Consider the following 7,826-nt stretch of genomic DNA (forward strand, 5'->3'; position numbering starts at 1 on the left):
CCCCCGATCCACATCGGATCGTGGGGTGGGGAAGAGGGGATCGTGCGGGGGGGGGAAGTGGGAGATCGGGTGGGTAGCTAGGGTTCCGGGAGGGGTTATACAGGGGGCATGGGGTGGGCCTCCTAGAGGCCTGGATGCCCAGTTGGGCCGAATGGCCCAGGGGGAGGGGGGCTTTGCCTTTCTTTTCTTTGGTTTCTATTTTCCTTTTATTTCTTTTCTGTTTTCTTTTAGTTTTTTATTTTATTATAGTTTTGTAAAATACCAAAGTTGTACCTAATTTAGTTTTAATAAATATTCCACTGCCCCAATAGTTTTGGGAAATGAAATAACTTAGTTAATATTTTATTAATTGAAAAAGGCATTTATTTATTTGTCTTTGTTATTGTTTTGTTTATTTTTGAGCATCTAACTATTTTATCAAAATGTGGTTTCTCCACCATAATTACTCATGATTTATTTGACCCATCTTGAACATTTTAGTTTTAACTTTTGAAAACTTTATTTGTTTGACTTGATTTTGAATTTGACTTTGAACGAGATTTGAATCATCGTGAGATTAGCAACAGTAATCATGGTGACGTGGCCCCGTTAGCAGAGGTTTACTGTAGCTTGATTATCCGGGCGTCACAATTCTCCTCCACTACAAGAAATCTCGTCCCGAGATTTAAGTGGGAAGTAAAGGGGGAAGGTTCGGGTTACGAAATTCTAACGAATCTTCTCGGTCTTGGTTGCTCTTCTCGAAGTGGTCGATCCATTACATTGATGTCTTCATTTCTCTGCTTCGGGTCATCATGATGAAGTTGTCGTCCTTACTTGGGGATCTTCATCGTACTTAAGGAAAGGATAAGGGGTAGCTTCAAAAGGACAGACCTCTACAAGGTTGACTATCTGGTCGATAACATCGAGGAAGGTGGTGGAAGTTACTCTCGAATTGAATCTTAAGAAAATATCGAGAGCAAAGTAAGGAGGTACCACGAGAATTTTCAAACGGATAGGCAAGCGTTCGATGCCTAATCAGAAGGTGAAAGGGGTTCAAGGCAACGAGAATAAGTACTGCGTCTGATACCAAAATAGATCACTTGGGACGGTGGTTCGTGATTTACATACGAGTCCACGCGCGAGGAATAACTTTGGGAAACAGGGGGTGTACAGGAGAGTCAGCTTTCGATCCTGTGGAACTGTGGGTTATGGGCCCACCATGTGGTTGAAAGTAGGAAGGGGGCCGACACCTTGCACGGTCACGATAGTAAGGCGTGTTAGAGGGTAGTCTATCAGTTATGTCGGCAACAACATCGATACCAAGGGCGAGGGACGAAGAGAACCATTTTCCTGCTCGTTGAACGAGGCGGGCCAATAGGCAAAGTTCTCGTCCATCGGTGGTTACCGGAATGTTTTCAACAATAGTAACAGGGTCTTGCTGACAGAGTTGTACACCGAGGTGTTTACATAAGCAGGAGAACATTACTGCTTAGATCATATAGATCACAAGAAAGGTTAAACAAAACAATGGAAAGGAAAAGGTGATCATCAGATCAAATAGAACCATGGAATGGAAAATATGTTTAAACACATATTTCGAGGGTATATCCTTCCCAAGGACAAGCAGAGCAAGATATCCATGACAGGATATAAAGTAGAAAACCATTTAGGTAAGGGGGGAGGAATCTCATGATATTACTCATACAACGGTGTTAGGATAATTGATAATTAAAATATAGCATCGTGCTTCAAACGTGCCTGTTGAAAATCGGAGTACCATTGACATGCTTCGAGATAGCAGTGACATGGTCTTCAGGTGAAGATCAGACTTTGGAAACACGAAGGATCCATCAAGAATAACTTGTAGAATAAGTCTTACAATTTCCTCATGGATGAATGGATAACCTTGCTGAAAAGGAATCTATAATGATAGGTCCTCCAGCCGGGGGGGGGGGGTGCTAGGCATGACATCATGTTACCGGGTCATCAAAGGATCAATGTCATAACTCTTGGAAAGTTGTCCCAACCATCATATCTGACCGAGATTCAGATCCGATTGGTGTCAGGATACCTGAGATTCAGGATGTCCGAGAAGAAAAGGCGCAACACAAATCGTTGAAATGGCATTGCAAGCTTCTCGGGAAATGAACTATGGGAGCGGGTTTCTGAAGCAATAGTTCACCATTAAACCAAGGAGAGGACAAGGAGGTGTCTGGTGAACTCAACGGCAATTCACCGAGATTCCCAAAAGATGGATTTCCACCATTAAGTGAACAATGGGATAACATTTGTTAGATCAAATGATATAAGGAAGTATGCTCGAGGAAAACATACACAATTAAACACTGGTTGAAGGGTGCGCCCGAAGTACGGGTTGGGTTGCACGACCAATGTTAGAATGGTGATGCAATAATCAATAGCCTAAGAATGAACTTTCGACCATTAACTTCAAAGAGATAGGGCTGCTAGAAGGAAAGAATCCAAACAACACCGTTCACTTGTTGGAATTAACACAGGGACCAAGAAAGAATGGTGATGGTGAGAAGTATTTCTATGTCAAGAATTCTCAAGAGGTGGAACAAATCTCAGAACATTCTTGACATAAAGGATGGTAATACTCCAAGGTAAAGAAGAACAATTGCTAGATAGCAAGGAAACCAAGGTACAACACAAATTGTGAACAAGTTTGTGTTGGGGGGGGGGAGACAAGAATGTTGCCGATGATAACTCAAATCATCGAGGGACAAGGATGGTATTTCTCATCATGAACTCAATTGATATCCTGGAAGAACTCATAAGGTTGATGAGGATCACGACACATTTGTCGCGAGAGTTCATGAAGATGTAATCGATCAGCGACGACATCAAGTCTAAGTAATGATGAAGTGAAAGGTTATTGGAACCAAGGGTACGACACAAACTCGAAACCAAGCTTGTTGTTCAAGGCGAAATGATATGACGATGAGGATCGACGTAAGGTTAGTTCATCGTCGGAAATTGTGCTCCGAGAAGAAGGACCGGGTAGCACAGTTAAAATCATCATGACAAAGATATAGCCAAACAGGCTAGGAATGGTGTGGTCGGGTACAAACTTGTACTTATAGAAGCTTACTGAAGAGTTGTTGAACCGTAGAGCGGACTCGGTTCAGTTATCGGTGTCTTTGAGTGTTTAATAACTCAGAGCCCATGAAAAATTGTAATCAGTGGGAACGTAGCACTTGATGAAGAACTCATAAGAAGTTATGCAGTTCCATGATAATCTCGAGATACCAGGTGGTAATACTCGACGATAGATCAAACTAGAAGTTGAACTGGGGTATTGCTCTATAGAAGACAAGTGCTTAAACTTGCACAGGACATGATATTTAAAGGAGAACATGGTCAGAACCACGATTGCAAAAAGGCCAGATCTCAGATATAAGATGAACTTATACCAAGGGAATAATTGATTTTAAAAGAAGCTTCGATGAGAAGATGTACATCGTGTCCATGGGCATGAACGCAAAGTTCAAGGTCGACTCCCACTTCTCCAATGCACAACCTTTCATTCACTTCTCGCGCTCAATGAAGTTGTAGTTTTGAATTTTTATCTGGCAAAATACTAGAAGAGTACGACTCGTGAAAACTTTCGAGTTCACACATATTAAGGAAGGCATAGGTTCAACCCATCGGGGCATCTTAGAATCCTATACCAGATTTTTTTTAAGTAATTAACTCAAGCTCGAAGGCAGAGCATGGTTGAGAAAGCAGACGATACAATTTACCAAAGGCATTATGTATCCGAGAATAAGGCTCACAAGTTTATTGAATATGAAGGGCGTTGTCAGATAAAATCCAACAAAGGAGCTGATGGTCCACAAGGGATCTGAGGTGAGCACCGGTACTCAACCAGAGGAAGAAGAATGCACGGGCATCATATTATTGAACATCGGAATGATTCGATGCTTAGATAATAAAGGAATTTCGATTTCCAAAACAAAGGATCAGAAGTAGTGCTCTGAGTAGGGATGGATAAGTTGAATAGCCTTACGGTACAATCAATGACAATTGGATTGGTCGAGAACCAATTCCAGTTAAAAGAATGGCAGCTTAGCCAGAGAAGTAATTTATAAGGATCAATGATGATTGCAGGCATTCGCAAACATATTGAGTCAACAGACTCAAAATGATAATGACAAGGAATGTCATTAAGACTACGAGACTTATGGGATTAACCATAATGCGAGCAAGCAAGAATTTCAAGAGCCAAAGGCTCTAGAGGATTTTCGGAAGATCGAATAGTATTTTGAAGACTTTTGTGAAACTCATGAACAACTGGGGATGAGCGGATACTTGACAAGTGCGGGGATTTATTTGAAGGGGTATTCATGTGGCAAAGAACTGCTAGGCAGTAGGCACGAAGTATTCTCGGAACAATAGAGAAAACTTCAGGTATCTTGTAATAACAAGAACAATGGGGAATGATCGTAAGAATGGCAAGTGTAAGTAGTTATCCATAAGGATTTATCGGTGGTCGGGAATAGCAAAAGTGATGGGCACAAAGTCTCGAGAGAATATCAAAGAGTATCTCTAAAATCTTCTGGTGCAGTCGGTGACCATCTGGACTGAAGGGGCTCTCCGGGAGAAAGTATTTTCGAGAACCTAAAGTTAGTTTTTAGTAAAAATCGTTTAACCCGAATAGAAGAGGGTTCAGAATCCCAGAGTAAAGGTCGAGGAATAAAAGATCCTAATACCTCCCGATGGCGACGTGGGCCCATGGGCCACACAGCCATGTTAGTAAAAGTTTTTCAACGACTAGACTCGACTTCGGCCAAGGAGTTGGAAAGGGGATTCCTACAGGCAGTCGGCTCTGATACCAACTTGTGACGCCCCCGATTCAATCGTACACTAATCATGCACGCAAATGTGTACGATCAAGATCAGGGACTCACGGGAAGATATCACAACACAACTCTACAAATAAAAATAAGTCATACAAGCATCATAATACAAGCCAGGGGCCTCGAGGGCTCGAATACAAGTGCTCGATCATAGACGAGTCAGCGGAAGCAACAATATCTGAGTACAGACATAAGTTAAACAAGTTTGCCTTAAGAAGGCTAGCACAAACTGGGATACAGATCGAAAGAGGCGCGGGCCTCCTGCCTGGGATCCTCCTAACTACTCCTGGTCGTCGTCGTCAGCCTGCACGTAGTAGTAGGCACCTCCAATGTAGTAGTCGTCGTCGACGCTGGCTCCTGGCTCCTGGACTCCAGCATCTGGTTGCGACAACCAGAAAGAAAGGAAAGGGGAAAAGGGGGGGAGAAAGCAACCGTGAGTACTCATCCAAAGTACTCGCAAGCAAGGAACTACACTACATATGCATGGGTATATGTGTAAGGAGGCCATATCAGTGGACTGAACTGGAGAATGCCAGAATAAGAGGGGGATAACTAATCCTGTCGAAGACTACGCTTCTCGCAGCCACCGTCTTACAGCATGTAGAAGAGGGTAGATTGAAGTCCTCCAAGTAGCATCTCCAAGTAGCATCTCCAAATAGCACCTCATAGCATAATCCTACCCGGCGATCCCCTCCTCATATCCCTGAGGAAGAGTGACCACCGGTTATATCTGGCACTTGGAAGGGTGTGTTTTATTAAGTATCCGGTTCTAGTTGTCATAAGGTCAAGGTACAACTCCAAGTCGTCCTGTTACCGAAGATCACGGCTATTCGAATAGATTAACTTCCCTGCAGGGGTGCACCACATTCCCCAACACGCTCGATCCCATTTGGCCGGACACACTTTCCTGGGTCATGCCCGGCTGCGGAAGATCAACACGTCGCAGCCCCACCTAGGCTCAACAGAGAGGCCAGCACGCGGGTCTAAACCTAAGCGCACAGGGGTCTGGGCCCATCGCCCATAGCACACCTGCACATTGCGTACGCGGCCGAAAGCAGAACTAGCCCCCTTAATACAAGAGCAGGCTTACGTTCCAATCCGGCGCGCGCCGCTCCGTCACTGACGTCTGAAGGGCTTCGGCTGATACCACGACGTCGGGATACCCATAACTACTCCCACGTAGATGGTTAGTGCGTATAGGCTCGTAGCCGACTCAGATGAAATACCAAGATCTCGTTAAGCGTGTTAAGTATCCGCGAACGCCGAACAGGGCTAGGCCCACCTGTCTCCTAGGTGGTCTCAACCTGCCCTGTCGCTCCGCCACAAAGTAACAGTCGGGGGCCGTCGGGAACTCAGGCCCACCACTACCTGGATGGAGCCACCTGCCCTTTCAGCCCCCTCGTCAGAATCACTTGCGGGTACTCAATGAGCTGACCCGACTTTAGTCACCATCTGTATAGTATGTATGTATGTATAGTATATACCCGTGATCACCTCCCAAGTGATCACGGCCCGATAGTATAGCAAGGCAGACTGACAAGAATGTAGGGCCAATGATGATAAACTAGCATCCTATACTAAGCATTTAGGATTGCAGGTAAGGTATCAACAGAGGTAGCAACAATGTCAGGCTATGCATCAGAATAGGATTAACGGAAAGCAGTAACATGCTACACTACTCTAATGCAAGCAGTATAGAGTAGAATAGGCGATATCTGGTGATCAAGGGGGGGGCTTGCCTGGTTGCTCTGGCAAGAGAGAGGGTCGTCAACTCCGTAGTCGAACTGGGGGTCGCCGGCAGTCTCGGGGTCTATCGGAAAGAAGTAACGGAGAGGGAACACAATAAATAATAGAGCAATCAAAGTATCACAAAGCGTAACAAGACAATACGCGGTGTTCGGTGTGCCCTAACGCGGTAGTAGGTGATACCGGTGAAGGGGGGAAACATCCGGGAAAGTATCCCCGGCGTTTCGCGTTTTTGGACAGATGAACCGGAGGTGAAATGTTACAGGTCCACTATGCTAGGGTTGTGTGGCAGACGAACGGGTCGCGTATCCAGATTCGTCTCGTCGTTCTGAGCAACTTTCATGTACAAAGTTTTTCCATCCGAGCTACGGTTTATTTTATATTAATTTTTAAAGTTTTTAAATCATTTTCTAACTTATTAATTATTAATTAAATTCGAAAATAGTATTATTGCATCAGCATGACGTCAGCATGACATTATCAGTTAACAGAGGTGTTGACTGGTCAAGCTGACATGTGGGTCCCGCATGTCATTGACTGTTAACTAAACCTAACAGGTTAATTAACTAAACCAGATGATTAGGTTAATCTAATCAGGATTAATTAAGTTAATTAAATCTTTAATTAATTAACTAATTAATATTTTATTTATTTACTTTTATTATTATTTTTTTAAACGTTCAGGGGGCGTGGGGCCCGGCTGTCGTAGGCCCTAGGGGCCATAGTGGGTTTGGGTGCTGCGGGCGCCGCAGGTGCGGGCGCGGACGTTCGGTGGCTGGCCCCGGGCATGGGCGCGAGCACCCGAGTGGGTGAACCCGGGGCGTAGGTCGTGGCCTCGGCAAGGCTCGCCGGCCGACCGCGGCGAGCGAAGGCAGACACAGGGGTGGCGCGGATGGCAGGAGGCGCGGGCTGGCGGCCTCCGACGAGCAGCGAGGCGCGGCCAGACGTCGCTGATGCGACGGGCACGCGGGCGCGTCGCGCGCACGGCACGGGCACGAGGGGGAGAAGGTCAGGGGCGGAGCGGCTCGTGCTAGTGCGCGGGGACGAGCGGGAGGCGGCGCCGGTCAAAGGGGGAAGAGAGGGGGGAGGCGGGCCTCACGTTCGAGTAGAGACCAGGGGGCGGCGAGGCTCGAGGTAGCCGTTGTGGAGGAGGACGGGGACGACCGACGGAGACAAGGAGGAGATCCGGCGAGGACGCTTCCGGCGAGGGGCGTTCCAAGC

This window comes from Triticum aestivum, chromosome 5A (assembly GCF_018294505.1).
Source record: "Triticum aestivum cultivar Chinese Spring chromosome 5A, IWGSC CS RefSeq v2.1, whole genome shotgun sequence".
NCBI lineage: Eukaryota > Viridiplantae > Streptophyta > Magnoliopsida > Poales > Poaceae > Triticum > Triticum aestivum.